This window comes from Vigna unguiculata, chromosome 10 (genome assembly GCF_004118075.2).
Source record: "Vigna unguiculata cultivar IT97K-499-35 chromosome 10, ASM411807v1, whole genome shotgun sequence".
NCBI classification, from domain to species: Eukaryota; Viridiplantae; Streptophyta; class Magnoliopsida; order Fabales; family Fabaceae; genus Vigna; species Vigna unguiculata.
The window spans coordinates 10,832,696-10,849,615 of record NC_040288.1 but is presented as its reverse complement, the minus strand read 5'-3'; positions in this window follow the sequence as shown (position 1 = coordinate 10,849,615).

The following is a 16,920-nucleotide window of genomic DNA, read 5'->3' as shown; positions in this document are numbered from 1 at the left end:
CATTTCACAGTTGAAGTATTTTATTTATATCTTCCACCAGTTTATTGTTTAGTATTAGTAAGTAATATATATATATATATATATATATATATATATATATATAAAAGTTGGTAAAGATGATTTTAATTAGTGGCAGGTGATACATGTTAAAGCAAGATAAGAGTAGAATTTGACATTTAAGAAGAGTTTTAAAATTCATTTTCCTTTAAATATAAATTCTCATAATGTCAATATTAAAATTACCAAAGGGATTTCTATTTTTAACATAAAAAAAATATTCTAATGTCTATAACATTGCACAATACTATTTTTGTTTTATTTTAATAATTTATAAAAAAATTATAAAAAGTAGAATGGTAAATAAAGAATTATGAAAGATAGATTTTTATAGGATATTAGAATTACAAAATAATATAATAATGTGCTTAAAAATATACTAATAACATCTAGAAATAAAAAGTAATAAACGTAAAAGAAAAATAATAAGGATTTAATAAATATGATATTCAAGGAAATAATGAATAATGATTTTCAATGTGCAAGTGATAAAGGCAAACAGATATTACAAAAAAAAACTTTTATAATAAGGTCAATAAAATTCAAAATGTTTACAAATTTATATAAAAAATCAATAAAATTAAAATGTCCACAAAAATTATATGACTAAGCCTAAGTTAATTCATGGATTACTTCTTTTTAAATAAATATTTTTTCTTAAACATTTGAGTTTTATATATGCATGCACATTATAGTGGAAATAAATGTAATACACCTGTATATACTAGTAGAAATACAAGAATATCTAGATATGAATTTTTTTATAAGAGAAAATATAATTAAAACTTACCTATTGCATTAAAATTAATTAAAAAAAGTTACTAAAATCTATATTAAAAATTATAAAAACAACTATGTACATAAAATATAATTATAAAAATAAGTTTTATAAATATTTAATTGAAAATCTTAGAAAATTTACAATAAAATATCCATAAAAATTAGTTATTAAATATTTCAATTTTAATTTTAAGCATTATGATTATTATACAATAAAAACAATCTTTATCAACAACCATATACAAATGTTCTTCTTTTTTATGTATCTATTTTATATTCATATTTTACTTTTAATACTATTTTAAAATTATAAAAATTATAAAAATGTAAAATAATATATAACGAGATATATATTTAACATTTTTGTTTTAAATTTAATTATATTTTAAAAATAAAAGGATAAACCGAACATTAAAAATAACTACAGTATAATTACTTATTTCTTTTTATAAAGTCATTGTTATTAATATTTTTTCTTAAATTATATAAAGTCATTTTTGTAATATCTAATTATCTAATAGAAACACATAGAAAAAATATATTAAATATGACTAAAAATTAGTTATAAGATATTTTAATTAAACTTTTAATAACTATTATACCTACCCAACTCAGTTAAACCTATATACTAAGAAGACATTCTGACATACATATAAGAGCCATAATATACCTAAATACAGCAATACAAAATATTTGGTATAACAGGTTACATTATTGTTATTATTACCATTTAATTGAGGTAGGTTATTATTTTATTAATATTATTTGACACTACATTACCGGTTGTTAAGTAATTTCACCGGTTCCCATTCTCGTAGGAAAATTTCAAGTAGGTCCCTTTTTTTTGTCTGACTTATGTTTTTATTTTGAAAAATTTGTTGCAATTAGGTCATTTCCGTATGTGCCACATGTCAGCACATGTTTTTTTTTAATTTTTAAATTTTATTCTTATTTTTTAAAAGAATAACAAAAAAATTTCACGTGTCAAGTTGATATTATACCACGTGACAAAGGTATTTGATGTGAAAATTCTCAATGTAGTCCTTGTATTTAATATTTTGTCTCAATTTGGTCTCAATTTTTGTAAAACTGAATCAATTTCATTCCTATACCAAATTTAATTTTTATATAAATTTTACAATGATATTTTTATTATAATTGATATTTTTAACAAAATTAAGTTTACTTAAATGTATCTTTTGCATTGAACTTTATTTTAATTTTGTTTTAAGTATTTATATATCTATAATTTATAGATAAATGTTAGAATTGCTTTAAAAATAAAAATTTTATAAATTCAAATATAAAATTTAAGCAATTTTATAACAATTTAAAATAAATATGTTTATTTAAAATTTTACAATTCAATTTATAAAGTTGTTCTTTTTAAACCAACTCTAACATTTGTCTATAAATTATTGAAATATAAATATTTGAAACAATATTTAAATAAAATTCAATGTAAAATAAAAACTTAATCTTGTTAAAATTATCATTGTGACATCTATATAAAGGTTAAATTTTGTCTCAATTTAAATATAGATGAAATTCCTTCCGTTTTAAAAAAATTGGACCAAACTGAGACAAAATAACAAATACAGGGACTAAATTGAGAATTTTCACATTCAATAGTAATACGTGACACTGTTATTTCACACTACCTCTGGCACATGGCACAACATTTATATGACACGTGGCAATTTTATTTTATTTTAAAAAAAAATACAATTTTTTCTTAAAAAAAATCACGTACTGACACATACAACATAACTAACATTGTTAGTGCACTACTAACGGAAACGACCTAATTGCAACATATTTTTTGAAATAGGGACCTAATTGAGACAAAAAAAAAGAGAAAGGGACCTACTTGTGATTTCCCTACGAAAATGGGGACTAGTGGAATGATTTAACCTTACCAGTTTTATCTTATGGACCTCAGGGCCCATAAACCCTATAAGTACAACTATTGTTTCTCAAGAAAGCCACACACTCTCATACTCATCCTCTCTTACTTTAGGTATCCTATCACACTTACTGATTTGAGCGTCGAAGAGTCTTTTGCAGGTGGATCTTATGTTACAACCCTTAGGAACATCCCATCCAAGCCATCGAAATCTTGCCACCTGTTCAATGGCTTGCCTCAAGTAGGGATGGCAAATAAACTCACATCTATTTTGACAAGCAATCCTTACATTAACTAGGTATGAGTATAGGCATGAGGAATCTCTGACTTTTTCAATTGGGTATGGAGATGAGGATGGGGATGTACATATCCACCTCGTCCCCGTCCCCGTCCCCATACCCGTCATAATACATGTCCCCGCCATATCCTCGTCCCCATTTAAATTATTAAAATAGTCATAGTTAATTAAGTAATCTTTATATATATATATATATATATATATATATATATATATATATATATATATATATAGTAAACATTCGCTTAAGTCCACATTTTGATCTTGAGAGTTTGATGCGGACTTATGAAATTTTAAGAGTCGTATTACAATATAGAATATTAGGTGTCATATAATTACAGTATGAAATATTACGAGGGTTGAGAGTTTTATTCATATATTTCTTTTCAATATATATATATATATATATATATATATATATATATATATATATATATATATATATATATATATTACACTTTCTCTATTTTTTATTTCTTCTAATTGTTTGGTTAGTCATGAAATGCATTCGCATCTCAAAGATATTTTTCATCTTATCATAACCTTTTTACAATTATGTTCAAATGATGTATGTCAATTAAATATTTATTATGTCTCAAATTTGAATTGTCTACTCTTTTTTTATATTTTTATTTATTGTATATTTTCCTTTCACATGAGAATGTTTAACACTCTCAATTTAAGTGTTAAATGGCATAAACCTTTCATTTACTCTAATATAAAAAATTTACCTTTTTTACTCTATTATTATTAACTTTTGTTTCATTTGAAGAACTTTTTTGTTTCGCTAAAACAATTTTCATTATCTCTCAACCATTGACTATATTGATATTTGAAAAGTTTTCTTAGATCTCTAAAGTATTTTTCATCTTATCATACCTTAAATTATATATTTGTTTTTCTTTATGCGATTTCATTCAATAGTCTCTCAAATGGTTTCTAAGACACAAATTTCATAATTTCATAATTTTTTAATAATTTTTTGTTGTTTATTTTTATCATGTAGAATATTATTTTGATATATTTTATTTTCTAATTCTATGTAATTTTTGTCATTATAATTGTATAAATAAATTTTATTTACTATAATATAAAAATTTAATGTAATTGTCATGATTTTTTTTGTTATCATCATCCAACATATATTGAAGTTCTATGTTAAAACTCTATTATTATTAGTTTAATGTTGTTCTTTGCGTGATTTTAGTGATGTATTATAACTTTTATTAGTGTATAAAAAAGACATTCATTAGAATTTAAAAAATTGAAGTAAATAGACATTTAAAATATCTTTTAATTTGAATATTTGTTTTCCTTTTATATTTTTTCAAAAATATTTCTAAATTTTATCTACTAGGTTTCATTCATGTTTTTCAATTTAATAAATGTTTTGGTTCTCATGAAATTTTATTTGGTATTCTAATTTGAAATGTATACTATTATAATTTCTTTCTAAATACTTGATACTGAAGAAACAACTCTTTCATTTACCATAATTTTTTTATTATTTTATAAAAATTAATTAATATTTAAACAATAAGAAAACAGGTACAGGTATAAGTACGAGTATATACCCTTTACCCGATAGTAATGGGGATGAGAAAAAAATTTGATACCCATTGGGTTTGGGTATGGAGATGAGGATAAATTTTTTCTATGGAAATGGGTATGGGATAACGAAACTCGTCTGTGCTCCGCCTTGTTGCCATTCTTAGCCTCAAGTCCCTAGTAAGAATATTTTGTGCCCACTGTGGGACCCCAGTAAATATTTTCCCTGACCTCACTCTTCCATGGTCACCACCCTGAGTCACGCTTAGTTATCACATGAGATGGAATCCAACTTGGTGACAACCCTTCAAAATAAAAAACAAACATTTATCCAAGGGAATGGACAACAAAGCAAACAAGATGATCCTTATCAATGTCTATAAGTATGATGGAACAACCACCTGACCACCCATCTAAAGGCCTATCTAATCCAAGTTAGTATCCATACTCAAGAAAAAAAATGGTATTTTGCAGGTTGTTCCCTACCATTCTGGATGGACCAACTTTGGAATTGTACTACACGTTGCGCCCATACTCGGTGAACTCTTTTGAAACGTTGAATATCATGTTCAGATCCCGGTTTGCATATCAAAAAATGATACCCACTACATCGGTCGCCCTGAAATACATTACGTAGGAGGAAAAGGAAACCCTTTGGCACTTCACGAAAAGATTCATCATTGCAAAAACCACGATCCTGGACTTCACTCCGTCCATAATCATACACTCCTTAATTTGTGGCCTTCAGCCCAAACCTTTCTCAGAATTATTTTTTACATAAAGGCAAAACAACAGGGATGATTTGAGAGATGTACGACCAAATATGTGGTCATCGAATAAAACAGTCTGAAGAGGGCAAAAAAGCCTAGTTGGATGAGGGCCAAATACATGGCCATCAAAGAAAACATGGCACACTTCTTCGTCAAGTTAGTCTCTAGGGAGGTTGTCGAGGTCCGAGGAGTTAGATGAGCTCCAAGTTGCATGTCTCCTTGAGCATGGTATCCTTGTTGGCATTCAAGGGGGTGTATTGTTTATACTAGGATGTGTTTTGATCAAAGACATTATTCTTCCTATTACTCCCTCTTATTGGGATAATGGGCTTTTTCACCCTCTTTAACTTGTTTTCTTTAATAATATTGTATTTAGGTGCACGCTTTCTCAGATCATGCATGTTGTCTGACCTTTGTGTAAAAATGGAGTCTGAAAAGGGTCTAGGCTGAAGGCCACAGATTAATTGATAACTCCCTAATCCCTAATCTTTAGATTTTTTTCAGCCAATTGCAGTAGGTCATAGATGTGGAAGCATCACCAAACGTGCACAAGTGACCTGGAGTAAGCTGACACAATTGCTAGGAAACTTGCCACCGAAGTTCCAAGTGGAAATTGCAAAGTACGTAGGCACATTTTGTGGTAGTTGGTAGTTAATGAAACTTGTACAACTAGAAACAGGTGTTGGTTGTGTTAACTTAGGTGCCAAATAACATTCGAAACACACACTCACCAAAATTCATTCACTGATTCACTACCTTTCCTCTCCTCCATCACGCTACCATTCTCTCTTCTCCACCATACCACAATTGATGTTCCACACCACATTTCAGTACTATTTCCACACATTTCTGCTATTGATTTCCTACTGTTTTGAGTTGTGTTATAAGCTACTACTTTCATTTTATTGATTCCAATTGTTGTGAACTTATTCTTTGCGATGAAATTTTTGTTTTCCTTTCATTTTTACCGATTAATCAATGATTTTTGTCATTCACGACTGAAGTTATCTCATGATTCAATTTTGTGATTGAGTGATGCTAATCGACAACAACACTAGATTCGACTTGGAAACAAGTTGAATTTGCAGAGGATGCACAGTAATCCTACTTAGATATCAAAAGTCATTTGATTATGATCAACCATACATAAATCATCAATTTGAATGATGACTCTCATTTCTACTGCATTGAACCACTATTCCATTCTTCTTTAATTTTCGTTTTTAATTAATTTGCGGTTCTTATGTTCAATTCTCGTTTGCATCTTCATCGTGAGCTCACATACAACGTTTCTGAAACATTTGCATAACCAATTCATCATTCATCACATCTAATTCATCATTCGTGCATTAGTTCGTTATTTCTGTTATATAGGGTTCATAATTTGGGAATTCAAGTTTTAGTTTATCATTTTGAGTAATTCTTATTCCTAACATCAATAAAGATCATTTATAGGTATTTTGCATTATTACATTTGCATTTCATGCACTGTGAATCAATTTTGAAGGTTGCCCTATACATTCGAATACGAATTTCTTTCAAGAATTTTTCTAGGCTTTCGAATTCTGCATAATTGTATTCTTAATTCATTCTATTGATTCATTTGAGTTTTAATTAGGTGTTAGAAGCATTATGTGGGCTTAATTCGAATTTAGGATCATTGCAATGCATATTCACACTTCTATTAGTTAGTGTTAGCTTTTCATCAAACACCTTAGGTGCATTAGATTTCATTTAGGCATTTCATCGAACAGTTTGCATTTTTATATTCTTATAGCATTTTAGGTTTGTTTTAATTTTAGTTCAAGCATATTTTGATAGATTTCCACAAGATAAGTTCACTAAATCAATCATTTGCATTTGCATATCCGTCGGATTGATCCTTGGTTGATCACTATACTATATTAATTAGTATTAGTGAGGAAATTGAGTTTGATTGAATCTTTAGGTGACAAGAGGTTTATCATTAAGGAGTGCATGATTACGAACAAAGTGAGATTTGGGATCATGGTCGTTATGGTGGTGAATCTCTCCATGAAGTGCTTGAGGGTTTCGTTTTCCCCCTACTCTATGTATTTTTTTGGCGGCCGATTTAGTGTGTACCATTTTGCGATCTATGAATTAGGCTCTGAAATTGGTACTCATTGTTTCAAAAGAGTACACTGAGTGTGGGGGCAATGTGTAGTACGAGTCCAAAGTCGGTTCATCCAAAGTGGTAGGGAACAACCTGCAAAATACCCTTTTGTCATGAGTATGGATACTAACCTAGATCAAATAGGCCTTCACATGGGTGCTAAGGTTGATTGTTCCATCATACTTGTAGACATTGATAAGGATCCTCTTCGGGATGCCGGCCTGGGCTACCTCTGTCGTGAAAGGATGGAATTTTTCCATGTATGATGGGTACATGAAGTCGGCCTTGTCATGATATTTCTAACATTAGATTTGTACCTGGTCAGTTTGGCATTCTCCTCAATCCATTTTCGTTTTGGGATGTTCGGTAGAGTTTTGAGATTTCACTAATGCCCACCTTTGATGAGGGTTGTGAGGTCTTCTTGATTAGTTGTGGTTCTTGGAAGAGTCACGCTGGGCTTCTAGGCTTGGTCTTGCCTGGGAGTGACATTGGCCTTCCCCTTGAGAACTCCTCCAAGGTGTCAAGGACCGACCTCTGCTACATTTTTTTGTGAGGGGGATTCCTCATTGGCCGTTGAGTGCCAAGTCTATGTTTGTGGAGTACGGACGAGGGCTCCCATTGTCCAAGCCAGTCAGCTTTTGATTCAACATTTGGAGATTGGCCTGATGCTTGCCTCGTAGGGTAGCGAGTTCCTCATCGTAGTGTTTTGCGTTGTTGTTCGTTCTCCTGGATCAACATTTGCATTTGATTTTGAAGGGTCGTCACCAGGTTGGATTCCATCTCGTGTGATAACTAAGCTTCGCTCTAACTAGTGACCATGGAAGAGTGAGGCCAGGGCAAAGTTTTATTAGGGCCACGATGGGTGCAAATATTTTTACCGGGAACTTTAGGCAAGCCTTTGGACATATGACAAGATCTCAATGGCTTGGGCAATCCTTGAGGGGATGTTCTTGGGGGTTGAAACACAGGGGATAATTCACCTACAAAAGACTCTCTAACACTCAAGTCAGTAAGAGTGATAAGCTATTTAGAGTAAGAAAGAATGAGTATGAAAGTGTTCAAAGGAACAATAGCTTTATTTTTAGGGTTTTTGAACCCTAAGGTCCATGAGATAAAACTGATAATGTATTATCAAATAATATCAATAAAATAACAACTTATCTCAATTATGTGATAATAATAACAATAATGTGACAACATACATCGTATACCAAATATTATATAAATATATGGTATTAAAGAATATTATGGTGTAATCAAATTATAGATATTTGTCATAGTTACGGTTAATATATGAACATTTTTTTCTCATAAATGTATATCCAAAGATCTTTTTACTATGGAGGTTTAATGGATCTTGTTAAATCTTATTGTTAGACACGTTTATCGGGTAAGATAGATACACCTATTTTACTTTTAATTATATTTTAAAGATAAAAGATAAACTACGTAAATATTGAAAGTAATTACGATATACTCACGTACTTTTTTTATATAGTTATTATTATTAATATTTTTTCCTTGAATTATATAGAGTCACCAAGTCGCTAGATAATGAAAATTAAAAAGTTGGTTAATAAATGTAAACATAAAAATGATAAAAGAAGTAACAATATTACAAAAAACAGAAAAATATTTTCAAAATTTAATTTTTATTTTGAATTAACTGTAGACAAAATCATTTACCATTTTTATACTTAAATTTTTAGATAATGAAAATTAAAAAGTTGTTATTGGATGATATCATATTATATTATTAGTTACTAATGAAGAAGTAACACTTTATTAGTGATATATTAAGAAAAGATATTGATAATAAAAGCTAAATAAAAGACAGTGAATAAGAAAATATATTGTTGGGTTGAAGTTTTAGTTACATTTAATATTTAACTTTTTTTAATTTTATAATATAATTAAGGATAAATTTGGAATATATGAAATAGGACATCTCTTCGCTTTATATTTTATTATACGTTTTCCCCTATTTTAAAATACAATTAAAAGAAAAACATTAATAGTTGAAAAGAGATATTCCCTAATGTTATATATTTAAAAAAATAATAATATTAATAATGCTGGTTATATAAAAAAATAATAAATAATTACAAAAAATAAGTGTTGTATAAGTCCAAATTAACCTTTTTCTTTATATTTGTCAATCTAGATAGACTTGCCCGCAAGTTAGTTATGAGATTGATCCTATCCATTAAAAGCAGAGAGAAGAATTTGAAAAATGGAAGGATCATGGTGACATGTTTGACGCACACATTCTTTGTATATTACTCTATACATCCAAGCTTCATTGAGAAGATAAAGTTCCCTCTCAAACTTGATTGCGAACACTCGTGCATACACTTCTCCATGTAGATGAGTTCTTTTTATATGTGTGGTTGCTAGTTGAAGGGATTGTATGATGGCTATGGAGATGAAAATAAAGATGGAGGAGGTGCCGAACATAGATGGTGGGCAAGATTGTGGCCAGACGAAGGTCCCTTGGTATTGGAAAGAAGACAAAAAGGGAAAGAAAAGAGAGAAAAAAAGTGTAAAAGAAAAGAAAAATAAAAGAATTAGATTTTTATTCATTTTTTAAATTACAGGTATCTGCCTATGAGTCAGTCACGTTTATAATCTTTTTAATTCGGTCAACTTCTCCATTAAAAATTAACGTCATCCAAAATGAAAGATGAATTTCAAGTATTTTAAAAATATAGGTATGAATTTTATGTGAACTTTGATTTCAATTTCACATATATAAGAATATATAAGAATGAAAAACATACAAAACCCTTCGAATAATTACTTTATCAATTTTATCATTTTCTTAAATTTAATTGTTTTTTCAATTTGACTTTTTTTTTAAATTCGAAACATTTTTTAATTATAAAACTGCCTATAAAATAAATAAAATTATAAATGAGATTCCTATATTTAGTGTTCATATTTTTTTCAATTTTTACCTTCAATTGAATTTTTTTTAATTTAATTTCTTTTTCTAATTTTATTTTTTTAAAATAAATTAAATAGAAATTATCTTCAAAATAAAGGAAAACTATTTACAATAAAATTGTAAAAATTATTTATATATTACCATAATTATTTTTTATCATATACAATAAAAAGCATATGAGTTTTCACTAATCTACAGCTATGTATAAATGAGATTTCTCTTTTCCGTGTCAACTTTTTTTTTTTAACTCTTACTCTTGAAGTTACTGTCTTATTTAAATGTAACTGATTTTTTTTTTTAAATTTAAGTAACTTTCTAAATTATATAAATAAAAATCTTCTACTAAATAAATAAAAATATCTATAATTAATTTATACCTATACAGGGGATTTTTTTGTGTTATTTTTTTTCACTTTTATCTTTCAAGTAAACGCTTTATTTAAATGTAACAAATTGTTTAAATTTAACCGCTTGTTTTTAAATTTAAATAATTTTCTAAATTAAATAAATAAAAATTATCTACTAAATCATCTACTAAATAAATAAAAATCTTCTACAAAATAAATAAAAATATCTATAATTAAATTTGAAAAGTTGATTATATTTATTTTTATAATTATAATTTTATTATTTTTTGTTATCACAAAAATGTGAACACACACGCCTAACACGTTAGTTTTCACTAAACTATATCAATATGTAATGAGATTTTCCTTTTTTGTGTTCATTTATTTTTTCACTTTTACACTCAAGTTAACATTTTAGTTAAATGTAATTGATTTTTTAAATTTTGCCTTTTTTTTATTTACATAATTTTCTAAATTAAATAAAAAAATCATCCACTAAATCATCTATTACACAAAGAAAAGTCTTCTACAAAATAAATAAAAAATATCTATAAATAATCTATACATATATATAAAGAGATTCCTTTTTTGTGTCCATTTTGTTTAGCTTTAATCCTTCAAGTTACCATTTTAATTAATGTAATTGACTTTTAAAATTTAACCCTTATTTTTGTAGCATCTCATTTAATAGTGTGAACTAGTAAATAAAATATTAATACTCTGATAAAAAAATAGATAGTCATATATATATATATATATATATATATTAATTAATTAATGCAGTTATCCTAAAGAAATAACTATATAATCTTAATATATATGGACTCTAGTTTTGAAAATCTCACAGAGTTTCTCAACAAAAGGAATTGTTCCTAAACTGCATCAAAGAAGAAGTGATCCTTATAAAACTATCCAACTAAAGGAGCATCCTCGCCTACACTTAGAGTCGACTCAAGGGTAAAGCAAGTAAAACCACTCTCTTTAAGCCTCCAGCTAAAAAAAGGCCTAAAAAGAAATTTTTACTACTAATATTTCCTTATTATATCTCTATTAAATTAATTATAAAATTACTAATATAGCTCTATTACATTAATTATAAAGAAAAAGGCCTCAAAAGAATATTTTATTACTAATATAGCTCTATTAAATTAATTATAAGTTTGTGATTGAGAATAAAATTTAATTAAATTATTATTGATGTATGTTACTTTTTATTGGTATTAAAATAATTAATGAGTTTAAATAAGAGAATGATTAGTATTTTTATTCTCTTATAATTTTATTTTCTTCTTTTATCTTTTTATCTCTTTGTCACTTTTTTTGCCTCTCATTTTCTCTTCTAAGAGTTATTTTTTTAAGGTCTTAGCAGATTACAATTTTTCAATCTCATATTGTCCATGTGTACCAATTTTTCATAATAATTTCTGGTTAGTATGTTTTTTCTGTTGTGTTGTCATATTTTTTGTTCTGTTTTGGATTTGTAATAAATTTAAAAATACATTTCTTTTGCCTAGTTTTGTTTTTCAGTACTTTTCGATTTACGAATTTCAAGGGTTTTTTTTTTTTGCATATATTTTAACAAGGACTTGAAATTTTTCTATAAAACTATTAATTAAATTAGGGGTCAATCTTTTTGTGGATAATAGATTAATTGGAGTATAATTCAAAGTTTAGTTTTCTATAAAAATAAGTTTAGAAAAAAAGACTTATTATCGAGTTGAGAAGAACCTAAGTTTTGTGAAAAACGTATTAGATGTAAAATGAAACAATTTGATGAAAACACTGTGAATGAAATTGTAAAATCTCTTTAGGAGTCGTTTAGAATTGATTACTTTTTGTATGTTGTAGATAAAGAAATTACCACATTTAGAGTAGATTTGAACAATTTAAAAGATATGAATATATTTTTTGTTTTTTATGTAGTGTTAAAAAATAAAAGTCACTAGATTGTAAATTTTCGAAAGAAAAATGCTTAAACGTTGAAAAATCTTTAAAATGTGACAATTTGTTGGATAGTGATGGATTTGATTTATTTTCTTGATTAAATATCTTAAGAGAAATTATAGGTTTGGAAAATGATAAACCAATTGTCATTCTTAATTATAAAAAAAGATGAGATTTTTTTCCAAATGCATATAACTTATAGAATAATGTTAACAATTTCAGTGTCAACCATGTCTCAAGAAAGATTAAATGGATAAGCCTTATTATCTATTGAATAAGAAGTGTTAAATGAAATTAATTATGAAAATTTGATAAATAATTTTGTATCAAAAAAATATTGAAAAATAAATTTTAAATAAAAGGCCTCATTTTTTAAGTTTGTTTTAGGCCTCCCAAACTCTTGAGTCGTTCATGCCTATACTATTCTTTGCTCACAAATTTAAGTGATCATAGCAAAGGAAAAATATAACAAGGAACATAGAAAAGCAAAAGGGTAAGTTAGTATAAAAGAAAATACATACTTATAAATGTAATACACAGTACCATAAAATGTTAACGAATACAATAAAGATTTATAGACAAATAGTAGTTGGCACTAGACTCAATTATTTGAATACATGCCATAGATATAGGTATCACTACAAGTATGCACCTATGATGCTTTCTATATTCTGCAGAGTACAAGACACAAAGGATCATCACCCAACCACACAAGGTTAATGTTGACCTATGATCGAAGAACAAGTCCAAAGGTTAGGATCCCCTACCTATCTCACCACAAAACTCATTATACTCTATGTGAGTTTGAATTATTGTTAGAGTTCATGATATCTCCTTCCAGACCCACCCATATCAATGGCATACACTAATCATAAAAACCTTAAGAATTTCCCTTGAAATTCAAAAAACATCAATACATATGTTCACCACAACATTCTATATTCCTTTCATCTTAATAAAATCCATTAACATACTTCATTTAAATCATAAAGCAATTGAAAATTGCCAAAACAAGCCAAAAAGTTAAAACAGGGCATCTAATGCTCAACGCAATTTTTCCTCATAAAAATGAGCACTTAACGCTAGCATACGGCGCTCAGCGCAATTCGTCTCGTAAAAACGAGTGTTGAGGGTCATGGCAATTAATTGCTTCCATACCTATAGGGGTCTCTAACACTCAACGCCACATGGTCAACACTTAATGTCGTTTGGCTCATAAAAGCCAACACTCGGCTTTGGTATGTAAGGCTCAACGTTGTGTCAAAAAAACCAGATTTTTGTGCTATGATTTAGGTAAATTGGTCTATCCAAAAGATCAATCTGATACTTCTCTCGTACAACTTCATTTCAGAACAATTTTTACCAATTAAATGTGGTACCAAATTGATCAATTGACCATAGTCTTAATTACCTAATTCACACACAAAGGCAAAAGCATCAGCATTCAACATACCAATTTTCATCAATCATTATATCAGATCACAACAATTATTCCTGCTATAATAGTTTCATAAATCAAAACCCATCTCATTCCTTAATTAAAGAAAACATCAACACACAACCATCAATTTTCACCAAATTCACTCACACTAGCAACAACAAAGCTTCCCTTACCTGAGTAAAAGCTTGGTTGGCTCTAAGAACACCAAGACCTTCCCTAAGCCACAAGGTACTCTATTTACATATAGAAATATAACAAAATGATCAGATCATATCCTCATAACCCTTGATCAACAGAGAACCATACAGAAACTAATAGAGTCACAAACAACCTCAAAGAAAGACACATGCAAAGAATGATCAAAATTACACAAAGAATGAGCTAAAAATCAACTTACTCAATTTGAGTAATTGATCGGAAGAACTCGAAGATCTAACTACGACGATCACACAAGCGGTCTCTGATCTTCAAAGGGATGATCATAATGTGAGATAGCCTAAAAAGATGGAAGAATTCTAAGAAAGAGGTTTCTAGAGAGATGAAATAATTTTAAGTAATGTTTATGAAATTTGTATTTATAATTAGGCATTATTGTAAGACTCGTGGAAATTGATTAATTAAATAATTAATTAATTAATAAATGCGGGTAGGAAGAGCCTTTATGTCATTTAATATTGTTTAATGTGACTTGGAAAAGTACTAGATCAAGTGGTTGAGAGTACTTAATTGTGTGAGAGGACTTGGGTTCGAGTCCTATGTATGCCTGTTGTGTGTTAATTGATTTATTAGTTGTTTTTATAAAATAATTGTGACTAGTGTGTGATAATATAAGCATAAGATGATAATGGTTATCAACAAAATGTGAATTGGCATAGTGGTTATGCTTTGGCCTTATGAGTGGAAGGTCACAGGTTCAAACCTTGATAGACACGAATTAACCTTCTCATTTTTGCCAAATTTGGTTTGGAGGGAATGTGAAAAGGTAGAGGTACCCCTAGTAAAAGGGGTTGGAAAACTATAGAATAATTACCCTTGAATAAGAATTAAACCCACCATAAAGTCAATTTTCGTTTTAACCTTTAAACCCTTAATTAAGACACCTATAAAACCATTTTAAGGTAAAAGAAGGGTTTTGGCAGTGCTGGTAATTGGCTTTTGAGAGGAGCACGAGTTCTGAGGGTGTGAGAAGTGAATTGAAGGCTGAATTGGGAGGGTTTTGGAACAAAAGAGTGGGCAACAAAGGAACATTCTTTTTTTCCCCAAATTGAATCAAGAAGTCCAGGTTAGGGGAGTTGTATGTTGAATATGTCAATTTCATGATATTAATTATGATTTTGTGTCATTACCTTATCAATTGGAGTATGGTTGTGGTGAATTCGTGTATGTGTGATTAAATAATGAATTGGTTGGATGGTTAAAAGTTGCAAACCCTTTTGTGCATTATATGTTTTAGGAATGAGGGTTTTTGGTTTGGAATGGTTGTGGACGCTTAAACCTTGTGTCTTGTTAGTCTAATTTGGATATAAAGCATGATTCTGATGTGTTTTTGCCATTACATTGTGTTAGAAATGATTGGTTGGTGTTTTGGTATTGTTTTGGTGAATTGGGTGCATGATCAGAGAGGGAACTCTACAATTCTCGCCCAAGCGAGTCTATCTCGTCCAAGCGAGAGTTGCAGAACCTCGTTTCTGGTTTTGGTTCGTGCTACTCGCTCAGGCGACTTGGTTTAATGTTGAGCGATACCTACTCTCGCTTAGGCGAGAATGGCTCGCCTAGGCGAGGTCGCGAGGAAACCTAACGTTTTGAGCGTGATTTCCCGTCTAGGCGAGAAGTTTTGGAGTGTTGAGCGACAGGTACACTTGCTTAGCCGAGAATGGCTCGCCTAAGCGAGATCGCGATGAGACTTGGTGTTTTCTTATTGAATCCTCGTCCAGGCGAGGTGCTTTGTGTCTTGAGCGACCTAAGGTCTCGCCCAGGCGAGAAGAGCTCGCTTAAGCAAGATGAAGTGGTGCAGCCGCTATTGCATACTCGCTCAGGCGAGGTAGTTTAGCCTAAGTTAGACCAATGTACTATCCTGGGCAAACAAGCATAGTTTAATTGAGAATGGCGAGGAGTCATGTTTATATGTTTTGTTTGTACTATTTGCTGGTATTTCCTACCTTATAGGAAGTTATATGCATGTGTTTGTGGTGTTTGGACTTGAAGGACTAAGTCCTTAGGAGTTGGGATGTGCTTGGTTGAGTCACGAGCGAGGAGTCGTGATGGGTGGACCGCATGCAGAATGTGAACGGTTTAGTTCACCGGAGGTACCCTTGTTGGGATGAATGAGCGAGGGAGTTCATGTCATGCTTAACTTGGGAATACGTGTCCGGGTCCGAGCGAGGAGTTCGGATGACGGGCGAGGGAGTCCGTGAAGCAGGTCTACGAGCGGGTTAGGCTTGTAGGTTAGACCACGAGCGAGGAGGGTCGTGGAAGCACATGAAATCCCATATTTAGAGTAGATGCATGAATTCATATTGGTTATGAGTGTGGGGGAAGAGGGTATTTTTGCAAATTAAACAAATGAATACTTATGTTGGGTTGGGGTTTAATTTCATATTTGTTTATGATATGTGCATAACTCACCCTATTTGTTTGTGTGTGGCGATGATCAGGTAAATTTATTATCCGGGAGCAGATGATGTTTTAGGTGAGCCAGGAGACGCTTAGTGGCGGAGTGTGGGCTTAGTGCACGAGGGGATTTCTATA